The 19,102-nt window shown below is 31.3% G+C and overlaps 1 long non-coding RNA gene across 1 annotated transcript; it reads left to right on the top strand.

Annotated features, from left to right (window-relative positions):
• The first annotated feature begins 12,085 nt into the window (after positions 1-12,085).
• LOC148614892 (uncharacterized) lies at positions 12,086-15,772 on the top strand. Its single transcript, XR_015923791.1, has 2 exons — positions 12,086-13,830; positions 14,042-15,772. It is a non-coding gene; the product is annotated as an uncharacterized LOC148614892 (long non-coding RNA).
• Positions 15,773-19,102: the final 3,330 nt, after the last annotated feature.

Below are 19,102 nucleotides of genomic sequence, written 5' to 3'. Positions count from 1 at the left end.
AGTTGAAAGGTTGCAGGTTGAGTGGGACTAAAACACCTGTCAGAAAAGTATCTTCACTATTAAAACATAGGAATTAAATGTAAATATGCAGGCAGTTCATACTTGCTACCAGCCTATGTATCAATTTTAAATAACTCTATCACCAATGTGCAAATATGCAGCGTATTAGTATTTTGATATTACTAGACTAATTTTGCTCTTGGTATCAGCCCGTGCAACTACATCCACCGAGGACTGATAAAAAGGACAATATTAAAAAGAAGCCATGTAGTAATCTTTTTATCACACATTTTTGTACTAGTAATGAATTATTTACCTATTTATCGACAACTAATCGTTTTTTCAATTGTTTTTACTTCCTAATATTTTTTATATCGTGCTACTACTTCTATACTGAGTATATCCGTAACAGTTTATATATTTCGTTAGAAGCTTTATTGAACTATAAGCAACCCAGGGACGAATGCAGTCATACAAAAGTATCCACTATCACTCTTTTTATTTCATAGTATTACACAAAGACAAAATGAATAGTGTAAACATTGAATCACAAACGATTTCTAAATAATTCTGCAACTGTAAACAATTGATTTATTGTAGAATTATGTCATGTTTGTGATTTAAGTATACATTTAAAAGATGATGTTATGATAAGCTAATTACGAATGGACATTTCCTGTGTGTGAAACTAGACATTGTTTCTATCAAGACTTACAACTATAACGAGTAATTATCATCTATATTTTGTTCAGTCAGATTTATCGTCCCTGACACTTACACTAGAAGACAATGTTACTACATGTTTTGAATGTACTTACATTCATTAGGTTTTGAATGGCAAACACAGAGAAATACCGACATGATGTTTCATTAAGAAAAACACAGTTTATATGAATGTATTAGTCTGACACACTTAAAAAATGTTTTGTTGACGTGGCAGCTACGTTTACCTCTCGTAGCCTTTCTTAATTATTTTATGTGTACAAAATATACTAATGGTTTTCGTTTTGTAATAATAATTCTCTTAATTAAGTTACCTCTGTTTTAACATTGATCTTATGACTTCAAAAACGTATATCGTGTTAAAGATATTGGATTTAAAACATTTGAGTCTATTGAGGATCTTATATGGACCAGACGTTGTCTATAAGCCAACCAAGCATTTCTTCTGGATCAATCAGCATGTGTTTCACTGTTGTAGGCGTAGTCAACAAAAAACGTTTGATATTTATATTTCACTGAAAAATATCTAATATTCTAATAATATTTTGAACCGCAAATGCCTTTATTCATTTCAATTCAACATAATAAAATTCTTACATTTTGATATTGTTTGTCTTCCTAACTGAGTTCGGGACAAAAGTGAAAGGAATAATATTGACTGTGATGTGCTTATAATCTCTTTTTGCTATTTAAGCTAGATTTTGTGAGATTCGTGACATCGTTTTTCAATAGTATTTAATGTATGTATTTGAGTTTTACTATATTGTTCCCTAACATATCACTTGTTTTCATCGTTCTGCACCCTAATAATTTGCAACTGCATGTTGCCGCACCCAGAATGGTGCTGGCTATTATTTAGTGCATAAAAATGATCCAGAAAAGTAGCAGAAGTCATCATCAATAAAAATTTGTAATGACTGATACAAACCAGAATTCTTCCATTTTTTTTTATATTGCTACTTAATTTTATTTGTGAACATAGAATTATAATGTAAACGACATAAGTCCAAGGTAATTAATCCTTAATGTAGGTATTTGATAAGTCCAAGGTAATTAATCCTTAATGTAGGTGTTTGATAAGTCCAAGGTAATTAATCCTTAATGTAGGTATTTGATAAGTCCAAGGTAATTAATCCTTAATGTAGGTATTTGATAAGTCCAAGGTAATTAATCCTTAATGTAGGTATTGTTCACATTTTATTAAGATTCTTTAGGCAATTTTCACTATTTTGAAAACTGTTAAAGCAGGTATATATATTTTTAAGTAATATATACAATTAACACATATTCGATATTCTTTCAAATTTCAAAAAGAAAATTAGGTGTAACAAGATTTTAATGATAGCATCAGACACAGCAGGTGTACAAGAGGACCGCACTCCTTTTTCCACTTTGAAAGAAATTTGCGTTTATTACTCCCCTCGAAAAAGATTTTTTTCAACTAAATGTTTGTAAAATTACCGTACACACTTTTTTGTCCAAAATTCTTTTAAAATAATGTTACATGATTTCAAAAACATAAGTGAATTGAAAAAAAAACAAAAAAAAACAAAAACAAAAAAACAAAAAAAAAAAAAAAAACCCCAAAAAAAACAAAAAAAAAAAAACGTATATCTATTTGATTTTGCAAGATGCCAAAAAAGAGAACTTCGTGTAATAGGCATTATACATTTATGGTTACTTCGTAATGTCGAACACTATAAAGTAATTATTCAAAACGACAATGAAAAAGAATATCAAAACCGAACCTGACCGATTTAGGATTATTTATATGCTTGATCATTATAGACATACATTGAAACAGAATAGTAATGATTTAATATTGAAATCACATGAGCATTAATGGTAAATAAGTAATGACATATGTTGAGAAAAGGTTCAAACAAAAACCACACGACTATCGTCAGATTTATAATGATAAATAACTGAAAGGTCAACATGTTGCTGATTAATCACGAAGATATATAAATAATTTTGACAGTGCAAATGATATCTGGGCAAACGTTGATCGCGTGACTGGACGGATATTTGACAAACATAATCATCTGCTGAGTGTTGTGATGATGGATGTATGATCCTTTACGTACTTGAAAGTGTGATTAAAACAAGCAAAGTCCAGATCAGATTACGATTTAATTTGTTTTCATTAAGTTTCATATTTAATTTGTTATTACAATTTTTACCTAACACATTATTTATCAGCTTCAAGCTATGTTGGTGAACCGACAAGGCCACTTATAGAAATACAAAAAAAAAAAAAAAAAAAAAAAAAATACGAAGACAGGTCAATCACACAGAGCTAAAAGTTTGCGTGATAAATAATATATTTGTTTGTAAGCCTTTTCAATCTAAAATCGATAAACATTTCATTAACTAAAACAGAAATCATTGAACTAAGTTTTAATAATAAGAGCAAAAGAAATGAACGCAACATACTAAATGGACTTCAGGAGATCTATAATATTCAGCATGAACTTGTCCATTATCCAATTCTATTGTCCACTGTATATAACGCCTCCACATCTGTGAAGTGAGTTTGGTGATGATAAAACATTGTCAGGAGTTGCATTACCAATTTCGAATATGATAACTCACAAAAGAAAACTTAACTCGTGAAAATAACATTTATATGACTCTGAGTTATGTTACACAATAGTTTTTTTATCACAAGTATTTTTTTGAAATAAGTATATAAAGTGAAATTTTATTTACCAAGAAGTAAAATGAGAACTACCAGTTTAATTTTAATTTACTTCAATTGTTACTTCCGTAGGTCGTGTGTCTGGACATTTTAATAGCTCGGACATTGACCACCATTAGGCGGTCCATTAATATGATAAAAGACATTAATTGTATCTAAATCTAACTATACATCTGTGGTATATGGCTCAGTGTAATTTGAAATGGCATTCTGGCTTCTGCCAGAGATAAAACATCCAATTCCAAATAGAATCTGTCAAAATATCGTAATTAGTGCCTAATGATGCAGATGTTAGTAGATAAGACATTTTGAGTGGTTATTTTTCATTAACTGACTAAGTAGATAAACAGAGATTGCTTAAAGTATGGTCAATTCAAGAAAACAAACAGTAGTTCCGAAGACATGAATATATACCCTGATTCGGAACCTTAATTGTTGACACTTTCGATTTTTTGTTTATATCAAGCAAATTTATAAAAAGTTTACTAGCTTTGTTCAGAGTTAATTGATTTCTTTTAAATTTTGTGTCGGTCTTTGAGCCTTGTTTCCTATAATGAAGCAATTTTAATATCAACAAATTTTCGACCGGTGCACCTGTTTTTTTATTGGAGTCCGGGAGAGTTTTTTTTTAATGTTCTTTGATGTGTGTCTATTTTCTCTCCCCAGTCTTTATCCTTAAAATATATTATTCTTTTGATTTCTGCTCGAATTTTGTTTCCTTAATAACATTATTTTCGACATTCCTTGTGTAATGAGTAATTAATCATATAAAATTCAAATAAACAGTTTCGGTCATTTCTCCATATTCATACCAGATACTTGTTAGGTTGCTAAAATTGCCGCGTATATGGCACGTTATAATTAATATGATTGACTAAGCTGATGCTAATGTCCATGTGTCACAATCGATACGCGTGCTGTCTATTTGTCAAAGATGAAAGCCACGCGAAACCATTTTTCAGATTTCAATCTTTCGCTACTGTCCATTCAACGATGTATTGACCTCATTTGCTTTGATAATTTAGAAGGTGCAGCCACATATTTAATGTTGCCTGTCAATTATATCAAGAAAATGACCAATTTTTATTTTTATAATTCCCCCAGCAAGTGACGAAAGGAAGTTACAGAAAATAAACTACGATGGAAATTTAAGAGTTTCATTAATTATTATAATCAACATAAGGGAAAAATGAGACTTAAAACAGCATCCGAAATTCAAATGTACTAAAATTGAATGAAAATATTTTTGTTACTAAAACACAGAAGAGTGGAAACGAGTATTTTTTCCTTTAATTTGGATAAGTAAATGAAGATTTCCAGATGAGACTTGAAAGATTTACTTCTAAAACGATCAAACAAAGTCCTAAGCGTACCATATTTCATGATTTATCCACTTTTCGTAAATTCACTGAGCTTTTGTGCTTTGATAATACAAATGAATAGGAACTGATTTTTTTGGAGTAAATGAAAATGTATTTGGACCGAATTGTCCGGCATTCATAAGGAATGACGGATAAATGATGACGTCATTTTCGTATATAGGCGACATTATAATGTTGACAGTTTGGCCATTTATCTTGGACAAAGCTAATGACTCGATTTGCATTTTATCATTGAAATTTACGAAAGTATTCCGAAACAACAGTATAGTAAAATAGAGCCGCTTTGATGCTATTTCTAAGCTCCCGATTGAAGTTATAATCCGGATATTAATACTTTTTCTGGGCGTAAATACAGTGGACCCAGTCCAATATTAACGCTCCCTTAAGTAAAACTCTTATTTCTTCAACATGCTGCCCTTTGCTGCCCCTTGCTACGCATACTTGTTTCAAATATTAGTGCAATAAAAATGTCTATTTCAAAGTTATCGATAGTTTTATCAAGCATTTGTTTGATCTTTGAAAGATACAATTTATATATGCACATTTCTGTCATATAAGCTGTAGTATAACTATTCGTAAAACATCAAAGACACTTCACAACATAGAGGCTGCATTAATTGTTGAGTTCTGATAAGTTAGACTAGATGTTTTTTAATTAAGGTCGCCGTATGTATACATTGTATATAATTGTATTATATAGAGAGCTGTGTTTTATCTAATGTTCCCAGTTTAATAAATTTCGTTAATTCGCAATGTGAAATAAATTTGGGAATTTCACTCACGGACTTACTCCAGCCAAAACGTCACAAATTTGATATCAATCCGCCAATCACCAATGTAAAATTCATGTTGAAAATATCTATAAATTATGACGAAAATCAATATAATAAAAAGAATAATCAATTGGTTATCGTAAATAACCAAAATATGATCACTCGTGCCTAGAACGCTTGAAGATTTAACCCGTGCGCGGAACAAGTTCCTCACACTAGTTAAATCTAGACTTTCTTTGGCACTCGTGTTAATATTTTGGTTATTCACTCTTTCCAATTAATTATCCTATTAATATTCATTGAATATTTTTTCCATTATGTATGAGCGAACAATTTCAACTACACCCTTGTCATCAACGATAAAGATGAACAGAGTGTCCATAATTGCAAGAAAATAGCCTGTTACAAAACAACGACAGTACTAAAGTTTTGCATGATTTATAGAACGAATGTGTTCGTTATCACATGGTCAAGAATGCCATTTATAAGATGAAGCGAAGATAAGTTATGCTCAAAGAACATGGACCCTTGCTCCCACTAAGTATGGCCGCATTAGGTACTTTGAGGTTTACATTTGTTCCACGATTAAGTTATAACTCCTTAAACGCGCATACTTATTGGTATAGTAGATAATCAGCCACGAAAATCGAAATGGAAGGAAATGTCACATAACTACTAAATAACTTCACATTGAATCTCTATATTTCATCAGTTACGAGCACATGTTTAACATGTAGGTCACCTAATGAACTAAATGTGAAAATAAAAAAGTCCATACATAACGAAAACAAAGTCACGAAATACTTGATTCTATATCAGAGTTTTAGAGAACATACCAACTTACCCAACTGAATTTAAGTTTGATACGTCTCGGTGGATTGAAATTAATTATATTACATTACACAGTAGTGATCTCCACAATAGGTGTAAATAATCGAGGTAGCTGTGATTCACTTGAGAACAACTGCATGTGTATCTTAATCTTGTCATATATTCTAAGGGTTGTCGAACAAGCTAATGTTTAATAGTCTTTAAGAACACCGAGGAGCAACAATTTCATTTTAGTGTTAATCCCTCATGGTAGTAAAACCTTTAATTTTTACTTTTCCAAAAAAAGTATTATTACTTGAGTTAACTTTATATGGTAAAGAACATTCATCAGGCCCCTGTATTTTTTGTGGAAATATTAATGCATTTTCAAGAATTCATATCACGTTACAAAGCGATAATATTTATAATGACCCAAATGAACACCTGAAAAACAGCTATATTTTAATGAAAGTTAAGTTTTTGTCAGAATTTGTTTTTTTTTATGTTCATTATTGTTATTTTGTTAATTACTCAACAGTTCATGAATAAACAATAAAATAAGCCACGTGGTCATTTCCCGCGGTTTTGTAATGATGGATTCAAATACTAGTGCAAAGTATGTTATGTAATTTTTTACCTTTTAGTTTTATAACACCTGAGTAATTTTGTCGTCTTTCCGATTAATAGTATAGAAACAGGTATATCAAAATTCAATTGCTGATTTTTTCCCAGAGTATTCGAGTCTACATTGTATCTGTATTTTGTTTGTCGATCTAGTATGTTTGCAATAGCATATTTATGTTTTCCAATAATTCATTTATTCATTCATTCATTCATTCATTCAATAAGTTAAATGTAAACTGAGGGAATCTCAAATATTCACATTGGTCAACTGAAATTTTGTGCTGAATAAAAAAAAGGTTTATTACGTTAAAAAGGCTTTATACACGTGCTTAGGTATTGCCCATGGTAAGAAAATTGGAAAACAAAATCTTATATTCTCACGGGAATGCAATATGTATCACATAAAACAGAGATATATACACCTGCATTCCATGTAGAAGTACAACTACACGGTGAGAATGGTATTGACGGAGATAACTACGCTGAATTATTATACCATTGTATAAGCGTTCCGTGTAATAGTCAGAAATGACGAACCATTATGAAAGGTTGAAGATGGTCCACACATATATTAATTTGAAAACAGAGACTAACAATAAATAAGTGCATTGTCAAAAGGTTATATTTCATATAAATTGTAAGTCTAAATATGCAAATAGAAATACAACCAGTGACCCCGCGCACAACACACATTTTTTTTGATAATCGTTTACATGAAACTTACTATGCCCTTGTTCGTTTATGCATCTTGCTTTGATGGGGGAAAAGTAATTATCAAACAAAGATTGTTGTCTGCTTCATTGTGTCCAGCCGCCGCAAATATTTCATGCGTAATCAGAACGAAAACAACTTAAAACACAGATTTTGTTTTCAAAACAGAAACAGAAATCAAAATATAATGGGAAATAAAGGAAACAAGTTTCAACTTTACTTCATGAAAACAGACAAATGGGTAAGTTTAAAAATTGTGTCCCCTTTATATATATCGGCCACATGGACCCTAGTCTAACGATGGTGTCTTTTATGTACATGATTGGTGCTTGGTGCTCTGCGTACACTATGGTACCGTCATGGTCTGTGATCAGATTTTCTATGGCCTTGCAACACACGGAACTAGGATTATTTGATCTAGCCACCTTGTGTAAACACCTTAAAACATTGCTAAATTACCATGTGATCACTGAAAATCGTCATAAGTACTCTTAGTCGTTTCCTTCGACATGCCGAAGTCTGTTGTGGGCAAATTTTTTTCGAAACAACAGGGTCTCGCATGATATAACACAATAAAAATTTATAAGGTACATATACTACCCTTGTAAATTAGAAAACAAACAAACAAATCATTTTTTTATGCATCCATGTAAACCAAGTATAATTTTCATACTTAGCCGTATAAATTTATACATGCATTATCTATATTTTCTTTTCTTTTACAGGGTTTTAAAATTAATTATAAAAGAAGAAACAAGTAAATGTATATTTTAACTATACAGTAAAACAAGACGTATCAATTCTGAAGGTAGGAAGGAAGTGATATTCTTCAATAAACCGATGGCAATAACACCAAAGTGACAAAAGACGACCAACTACTCACACAACACAAAATGAATAAAAAGAACACACATACAAATAGTAAACTTATGTTCTCCAGATAACAGAATAAATATTTAGCGTGTACTATAGCAAAAAACGCCAAATCATAGAGATCAAACGTACGTACATTTAATTCAGTGACTGGTCAGACATGGCCATCAAAACTTGTATCAGGACATAAACACAACGGAAATTGAATTTGATCGTTAAGTTTACATATACATTAGATTGTGTTTGCCATTTGGAAGCTAATAGTTTGTCCGATGGAAGGGCGACCTATGTCAAATGTGGCTTTGACATTGATGTAAACAAGGATGTTTCCCTGAAAGGACGAGCGAATATAGGTATAAACATGATTTGATGTTTAAAATTATTCGCGTTGTCGTGTGCATGACCAAAACTTGAACTTTTATGTTGGATGTCCATGCTGACGGAATTTTAAAAAAAAATTGAGTCTGTAATTTGCAAACAGTTTATGAACGTCTGCAAAAGGTTTAGAAACAATCTTATTTTACACAAGTATTGTCTTCAGTCTTTTTTCAAAGCTTTCAAATAGTCAAGAGAAAAGAAATTGAAATCTATTTCATTCTTAATGTATAGTTTTACATCTTTTTAAGGGGAACATTGGTTGTGAACTCAATTGCCATGAAATAAAAAAAAATAAACTGGAAAGAAAATGAATAAATGGACATTTGTTGATACATGCACATGCAAAATATATAACAAATTATAGACTCACCATGCTTCTATCAAATGTGTTACTTTCTTAAACTGAAATAATATTCGTTAATCATTGTGAGAAGAATGAAGTAATGTAAGGAAAAAAAATCCGAAGTTTTTGGTTTTTGTACAGTTCTCAAATTAGTATATTTTCGGATTAAAGTGTTAAATTGATATGATCTAATGGTCATAAAGTAGATCATATATTGTGATACCAAATTATATAATTATGGTCTAAATATACACCTAGATTGTTACACTAGCAATGTTACCAGCGGCTGGTAGCTGTAATTCTAAGTAAAATATAGAAGAATGAAATATTTTAATCATAAATGAATAATGCATTCGATAGAGAAGAAACGAGTTATTGAAACTTCCTTTGTATTAAATTGACAAAAAAGAACTTCTTGATTGATATGTGTCTGAATATATCAATAAATCTATAAAAATGAGAAATGTAATGCACATGACAACGAATTGTGTATATGACAACTTTAGTGTATAAATAGAAGAATATTTTCCCTTTTCTATTTTTACATTTCATATAAAAAACATGTTATAACACGACCTATCTATGAAATTAATCGTGACGTAATCTAATGAGAGAATTGGGTCAATTTTAGTGCTTATAATAAAAACAAATTGGTTCAAGTGCAAAACACTTGAGGCAATGGATAAACATCATTCATTGGAGGTGATTTATTAGGGAAAACAAGGGTAGGATAAGTTTGGAATAGTCGTTACACAAATAAATTGAATTTATCTTCATTAGTTATGGCTATATAATAATAATAATAATAATAATAATAATAATAATAATAATAATAATAATAATAATTATTATTATTCTCATTATTATTATTAATATAATGATAAAAATAAAATAACTTTATTGGTTTAGTTACCATATGGATCAAACAAATGGTGAGGTTCCATGAAAATCACAAATACCACTTATTAGTCTGATTTCATTTTTAAAATTTTTAATCACAAGTATAAAGGTTTCAGATTTTTAATATATTAAATGAACGTGTTTTTAAAAGTACTTTAACATTTTAAAACTGTATGACAAATAAACCCATAACTATACTTAGTATTTAAGGAAGAACATGTAATGACACGATTTATCTTTACCTTTAAAAATAAAACTGATGCAATGTTACGTTCACAAATTATATATTTATGGTAATTTATTAGAATTAAATCAGTGTTATAATGTAGTTTTCCAAAGTGTTAGTGATGAACTAGTAAGAAAATTTTCTCTGCTAATGCATAAACTTCAAATTCAATTTTTTTTATTAATCCAGTAATGGTCCCGGAGGAAGGCATTGCCATTCAGCATTAATATTCATCAGATGACATAATAAGGCATTACACAATAATACAATATAGAGACATAACATGTTATATGGTATTCATGTAATACATTAAATATTTTTGTATATCTGTAGCCCATGCGAGAAAAGCGGGCTTACAATTATGAAAAATAGGAGTTTTAGGTTGAAAGGACACAGTTGAAGTTCTTCCAACATTAAGTTTGTCTGATGAAGGACTTTTATAATAGAATTGTTGGTCCACAATGGACACCAAGAGGCGTTGCTCAAAGATATGCATAGTTCATTAGAATCATTGCATTCATTCTCGTCTTCAATGTGGACCAATGAATCAGACTAGTTTGTTTTATTATATTGCTCTTCACTCATAACCTTAGACTGATATTTACATAATAAAATTAAGCAGTTGCAAAAGCTGGTTCGTAATACGTTTCTCGTTATCACCGGAATCACTTAAGAATACGTCAAAGAAAGGTCATTGATATAATTTTCGTTGATTTTCAAAGAAAGCATTCTCTTGTGGTAAAACTGTCCTGATGTTCAACCAAATCACACAGTAAGTACAATTTTATCCTTAGATAAAGTAAACTTTTTTAACTGATATATAAGTGTATTAAGTGCAAAGAAACATTGACGAGGATAGCATCTGGATACTCTCTATAGATGACATACTCTCTCATCATGTGTTAATTACATAAAGAAATGTAAAAAAAACCGTAGTAAGGAAGTGATTAGAAAGCATGTCTTTGTGATAACTGATGTGTTCCATCTTTGACATGAGATTAACGAGAACTTCCGTTATTTTATTTGCATCTTGAATTGTGGTATTGTGCAAATAAAATGAAAAGGCATCATTGCAAAATGAGCAATGTTAGTTCTTGAAAGCATTCACCATTATATGAGTTGTATCCTGTTTCTAAACAAATAAGATTTTCACATATAAGCCTGTCGCTCACTATTTTTGCACCGACCTGTGGTCAGGTTAAGGTTAATCTTCGATCTCTATAAATGATTGATATGAATTATCGGATCATTTATATCATTAATATTTCATAGCTGCTCTGTCAAATCTGACAAAGATCAAAGCAACAAACATCAACATTTGTGATTTTAAGCATTTTGCTACTGACCAATCTGAATATGAATCCTCATTTTTAGTTTCACCATGAGAAAGCAAACATACACCTTTTCATCGGAAAATAAATAATGTATATGAGACGCCTCCGATTTATGTTACAATTTGTAGTTCATATTTTTACAAATAGTAAGTAGTTACTAAGCAGATATACAAAAGATCTTTGTTGTTATGCGCATATTTTGGTATCAACAAATATAATAATATTATATTCTATTGACTAACACTCGGATAGTAGCCCAAATGTGATAAAAACAACCAATACAATACAAAATACAGAAGTGCGCCAATACAGGATTTTACTGAATACATTAGTTTCCTTTGTCACAATATTTCATGTCTAATTGCAACTAAAAGAATGATGGTCATTCTTTAGAATATTTCATGATCGATTGTCTGATCATTTCTTTTTTATATATCATTTTGACACGTCTTCTCCGTCAAATTCAGGACTAATTTCAAAGCTGAATACGGTTTTGATACGTATCATCTTACCCAATCCCTAAAGACACTATGAGTTTATGAGGTCAATACCGAGACATGAATTGAACATTCTTTTTTTTGAGTAAGTCAAGTGTACAATGTATTGAAGGATGATTACATGTATCGGAACAACGTGTTTAATTCGTCTATAAAACAATTTCGAATTATTTCCTGACCCACTTACACACAGCTGATAGGGCGTCATTCGTTTTAATTAATTTCTTAATGACGTTTGTAAGTATAACGTCCGGAAAACATACGGTTGTTTTTCTTTTTCTTGCTATATCACCGGAAATGTCCTTAATGTTAATCGGTTTTATTCTCATTCAATGTAAAAGTGCACTTGTACAAGGGTTGAATTATATTAATTTTAATAATCAAAAGCATTTTTTTCTCATTAAGTTACGTAAGCAGTTTCCGATTAAATATACTTAACAAAAATATAAAAAAATATGATTTTGTCAGGTGATTAAAAACACATATGATCTTTCAACCACCGGGCGGTGATTAAATTTCTGCAAGAGTTTTCCCGCCATTTTACATTTTTACATTTTATACAGATTTCATTGGAGAAACAGATTCTCCTCCGTTGCTCTCGGGGATTACAAGATTTCTCCACTCTTGATAGTTAAATTTTAGACCGGTTGAAATCTACAAATTAAATATCTCGTGTGGGGATCTTGTAATCCCCACGAGACTGAAGGAGAATCTATATTCAAATACTTTAAAATATGATGTAAAAACTAACATATTTGCTAGAATGTTCAAATTTAAGGAATAAAAACCTCTAAGGAACCTGTGCATTGCCTCGCAAAGTTTTCACGAATTTCATAACCACGAGCCTCCTTAGGGTGGTTCTCAATTTGATTTTATAGATAAATAAGGTTATATTTTTAAGAACATGTACTCGTTACATTCATTGGACATTATTCTGTAACTTTCGTTAACGACCTTTATTGACGAAATATCAGATTACAAATAGATAAAAATAAAGGCATTTTTAAAGGAAGAAAACAGGACAAGTCACCACGTCAAGGATCCGAGTCCGCCATGAAATATGACACTTTATTTTTATAAATCTTGTTACCATTCTTCTGTGTCTACGATACAAAATGAATGGTTATAGGTTATTGTGATAATAACAACCGATTATCCTCCCTACCCAGGTGTTTGACAAATAATATGTCTCTCCGTCAATTCATCTATATCAAATATTTACCAGGCTCAATGTGATACATCAACCATAAAACTGCAAGCAAGAAATGTGTTTATCACGGCTTCATAAACGACTTCTTTTCCAACCAGGTGCGCGCAATTTGTATATATCGAATTTCTTAAAAAAAAAACAAAAACATTTTTACCAAATTTGAAAATACACTGTCACTCCTAAAGTTTTAATGATATGTTTCTAGTGTTTAAAATGCGTTACAGGTCCGGCCAGTCGTAAACATATTTAAATAGTCTGAAAGCATGTTGACTTAATTTTTTTTTATGTTTTTGGTAAAAAAGGTAATTTCATATAGCATTAGCAGGTCTATCAGATCGTATTAAGGTAAGATAATTTGAAATTTAAATGAATCAGCATTGCTCTTCCTTTCATAAAATAAAAAAAAAAAAAAAACGAAACAAAACAAATTATAGAAATGTTAAATAGAAAGGAGTCATTAGAAATCGGAATATAAAGCAAAACCACATCCTGAATGTCATATCAAGAAATGATAATTGCTTATCGATTACTTAGTATTAACTTATATACTTGATAGAGAGAGGCCTTTCCGCTTCTTTAAGGCACCCGTCGAAATGCCCATCGAATGTTAAAAGATCATGTCAAGGGAAAGAAGAACGAACATCTTCGTAAGTCAAATTCGGAAATTACGCTCCATCCAGTTCAGTCATTACATGTTAAAGTAAAAGTTCTCATTTGTTTGGCAACATGAAAATATCCACGGAACTTTCGTGAGAGTTGCTGAGCCCAACACATTAGAAGTTTGTGTAATTGCAGCATTCCTAGCACAACGAATGTGTTGTAAGATAAAATATCATCATCCAATATAAGCACAATTAGAATGTTACTAAAACGTATGGATATTTGACAACGGGAAAATAAAAATGTCGCGCTAATCATAGCGTGAAGTTGAAAGCTTTTCTCTTTTATCAGTTTTGATTTAGGGCCAGGATTTGAAGCATAATAAGAATTTTCATTAAATCATTAATATTGTTCTCTTTAGGATAAAATAATTATGCATTAAACCTAGGATTATTCAGTCCTGACATATCAGCTTACATAAGCTGAGTTTCTGGAATTGAAATTTAAAGATGTTTCAACTTGTGTTCATCATGAAGGATGTGGATGGAATACATGTGAACCTTCTGAGGGTTAAAACTCCCGTTTTCAGAGGTTGTCTCCGCCCTTCCGCTCAGTCGATCAAGTGAGGACAAAGTGTCAAGTAAAAGGAATTGTCACAATAAAACAGTGAATATTTGTTGTTTTACTTATACAAGATGAAGATATATACTAAAAAACAGTATCAGATGCCGTATCAACCCGAGATTCCTATATCACCACAAGGGCTGCCATGTTCATAATATAATATGTTTACTACACCTGTGTTTTGAGTTGGGATGCGATTTAAAGGATGCGTTATAGATCTAGGGCTGTGATATATTGTATGCGATATAGGTCTAGGGGTGTGATGTAGTGTATGTGATATTGGTCTAGGGGTGTGATATAGGGTATGTCATATAGGTCTAGGGGTGTGATATAGGGTATGTGATATAGGTCTAGGGGTATGATATAGTGTATGCGATATAGATTTAGGGGTTTGATATAGTGTATGCGATATAGATCTAGGCGTGTGATGCAATGTATGCGGTATAGGCCTGTTTTTGTATAATGTATGTGATATAGGTCTAGGGGTGTGATATAGAGTATGCGGTATAGATCTAGTCGTGTGATGCAGTGTATGCGGTATAGGCCCGTTTTGGTATAGTGTATGTGATATAGGTCTAGGGGTGTGATATAGGGTATGCGATATAGATCTAGGCGTGTGATGAAATGTATGCGGTGTAGGCCTGTTTTGATGTAGTGTATGTGATATAGGTTTAGGGGTATGATATAGTGTATGCGATATAGATCTAGGGGTTTGATATAGTGTATGTGATACAGGGTACACGATTATCGGGTTTAGACAATAATCACTTTTAATGCATATACGAAAGAAACCTATATTCTAATTTAAATAGATGATATAACTTTATATTACTTAATTGGTGTTAGCATATACATTCTTATCATACCCAGGTACCACCAATATGATTAGAACGGATAATAGAGAGGAGTATTGGAAACCACAAAATCTACAATGTCAATCAAATATTGTGTGTATCCGAAGATATTGTCCTGATATTTTTCTCAGTATTCATTTTGAAACGATAGCAGAACTTTCTTCAATAAAGTACACATACATTGAATGATTTCATGTACCAAAATCGTTTTCGATTCTTGTTAATTATTTTTTTGCCTTTAAAATCATGTTTATTTGTTGAAAGAATGAATCATTACCCTTAGATGGAACATTCAACTTTGACCTTGGTTAAATACCTAGGAAACACGATGAAAAGATAGACATTTTGATGATAATACTGACACTTATATTTTTTCTACCCAGGTGTTCAAAGTCATTTAATCATCAGTTTATCAAATTTTCAATTTATATTTTTCATTATGTCACTTGTCGTAGTAGGAACTTGAGTCTTAACTGGACTGTTAATTTCTATCATGATTGTAAGACAATATCATTTTTCAATTGGTTATATGAAAAGTTAAAACGGTGTATATAATGATTCGGCATTCGTGCCTCAAAATGTGTGCTTTTTATCCTCTGTAAAAACTTATCTTAAACTCTTATCGATAATCGAACTATTCTGCACATTTGAATGAATTATGTGTAGATCAAAGACTGTACGCTTCGTATATAATCGATTCCCGTGAGAAAAAATCCAACTGTACTAATGCAAATTTGACAGCTGTAATCTGGAGTACAGAGGTCTTGAAGGTAATTATTGAAATTACATGATATTAAAACATGTCCACTGGACAACAACCGGCCATTAACCTTTCGACATCGTATCTCATTATAGGTATTGGAGAGTCTAAAAAAAAGTAACATGTCACATACCAAAAAATAGCAAGAAATATACAGTTTTGTCTGTAAGTGTAGAAGTAAAAATAATTCAAAACAGATCGTTTGTGATAAATATCTACGCATATTATTAAGAATTCATTCAAAAGAACAACAGAAAATAATTACGGTGAAAGTACTATTGTTCGTGTGGTACCAATTTTCGTGGTTTTCGTGGGTACGTCAAACCACGAAATTCGGTTCACAACGAATAGTAGATTCCAATTGATGTATATACGGAAATCTTCAAAACCACAAATTCAAGAATCCACGAACTTGTGTTTCTTTCCTGATCTACGAAAATTGGTATCCACGAATTATAGTACTTTCACAGTATACGAAAGTCAATTGATTAACAGGAAGGATTCCCAAAAGCATTGCACCTAATGAAAGCCAAAATATTCTACAAGTCCTTTCAGTTTTAAATATCACATATAGCAGTAAATTTCAAATTTGATATTTAATTTGGACGACTGACTTAAAAACATTAAACATTAAATTTAGCAAATAGAGATTATGGATGATACATTCGTATAATCATTTAAAAAACGGAATAACATCTTGAACAATTATGTAAAAATATTTTTTTGCATGCTGATTTTTATTTCCGCTGAGCGAGTGTCGACCAATTCAGCTGTAATTCATTATATCGCCCTTAAAATATACGGAAGCAGTTAGGCGATTCAATACAATATATTTACCAAAATATATTTTTATTGTAAAACTACTTCCGTTAGGTATCTGATTATTACCAGATAACTTAGAATATTTTAATCCTTCAATAGTAGTTTAATTGAGCTTGATTGTTTGATTGATTGATTGTTGGGGTTTAACGCCCGAGTAGCAACATTTCAGCTATATTCAGACGATGAATATGAAGTGGATGATAAAATGAACATGAAATGATGATAAAATAAAAAATGGGACGGGACACAAGGACAATGGGGTCGAGAAATTTTGATTGCCACTGGAAATAGGGAGAGGTGGGTAGAGTTGGGCAATTTAGCCTCCTTTGGCGGAGCCCTATGCTTCCTACTCCGGGAGAATACCACAGTAGGGTTTATTAACGTGCGAGGAACGTGGCATCTTTCCCAACACGGTTCACCACCATGGTTTGTGGTCAGGTTTTCCGTATTATAGCCTGACAACCCCAGCATATAACACGCCAGGGGTACCCCATTCCACCACCTGGGGCACACAACCCAGTTGCTCTTTGGGCATAGCGCCCTGGCCCCTAGCTATGTTTCTGAGCACTATTTAGTCGCCTTTTACGACAAGCTTAGTGCTGCTGCAGGCCTATTCTTTTGACACCCGGACCTGCACGGGTCGTTTTGAGCTTGAAAAAACCTTATTAGAATGAGCCTTGGTATATATTTTCGTAATGTCAGTGACGCTAAGATAAGATGTTTCTTTCTAGAACTTTATGTTTTTGAGACAACTGTTGGTTTTTTTTATCTTGAAGATTGAGAAAACGGTGGTGATTTGATGTTTGCAAAACCTCGTGACTCGTCTACTGTTGATTGTTGTTTATTTTTACTATGTCCAGAAACAATCATCAAAAACAATTTCCAAATCAAAATTTGAATCGGTCAAATTATGACTTTTACGTCTGTATGTCTTTTAATCCCTAACCACATGTATTTTTTGTGGTACGTGCGGACCATGATATTTTGTAAAAAAAAATAAACTGTACCTAACTTAAATTGCAGTCAATTGATTGTTTTTCGTTTGTAATTTGTCTTTTGCCCTTTAACTGTTAAATTTTAGAATTATTCCCTCTTATAAAACACAACAAAAAATCTTTAAATAAGAGAAATAATTTGAATCTAATTTGCGTTAATATTATCAACATTCTTGTTTGAGTAAATAGATTTTTACCAAGTCTTCTTTTATTTTATCAATTACGATTATGACGAATTTTGATTTCCTGGAGGCATTTGAAATTGCAGGCTATATTATAAAAAATTGTTAAGTAAGGATTGCAGGAAAAATGGTAATAACATGCATGCCTTGATTTAGATAAATAGTTCTTTCAAAAATGTATGACCATACACCTCCTAAAAGTTTGTATTCATTTTGTCACAAAAAGTTCAAACTTGTATATATAAATACATTTCTATAAATAAACAAAATATTTTCCCTTTTCTATATTCATACAACAAAACAGAACATGTTTAAACATGAATTTTTATTGACTCGTGAAATTAGTACTTACGCAATGTTAGCTTTAGAATTTTGTACTTATTCAACCCTACTCCTCATCTCCACAGGAATTATATTAATATCATTAGCGTTTTACTTCACTTATGTATTTCTTAGACGATAGAGAAGGGACTATTATTAACAACGCATGCATGCGTTGGAAAGGTTCAAAATCAGGCGAACAATAGCTTGTGTTTTTTTGCAGTGAGCGTGTTTGAATGTAAGTCTAAGAAAGACAACCAAGAAAACATTACACTTAATTATGTTTCATCTAAAACGCGTTTCATTTCAGAATAATAAAAGGAAATTGATATGATAAGAATATTTAACATTTGAATATGAGTTTTCTTCCACATATGCTAATTTGAAGATCGAACTTAATTTGAATAAAAGTTATATATTTTAAAATCCAATTGAATCTGTATCTAGAATAAATGAGTT

This window comes from Perna viridis, chromosome 6, assembly GCF_037379345.1.
Source record: "Perna viridis isolate PV_CMFRI_1.1 ecotype Kerala chromosome 6, ASM3737934v1, whole genome shotgun sequence".
NCBI classification, from domain to species: Eukaryota; Metazoa; Mollusca; class Bivalvia; order Mytilida; family Mytilidae; genus Perna; species Perna viridis.
Note: the sequence above shows the minus strand (reverse complement) of the source record. Positions and strands in the feature narration are given on the sequence as shown.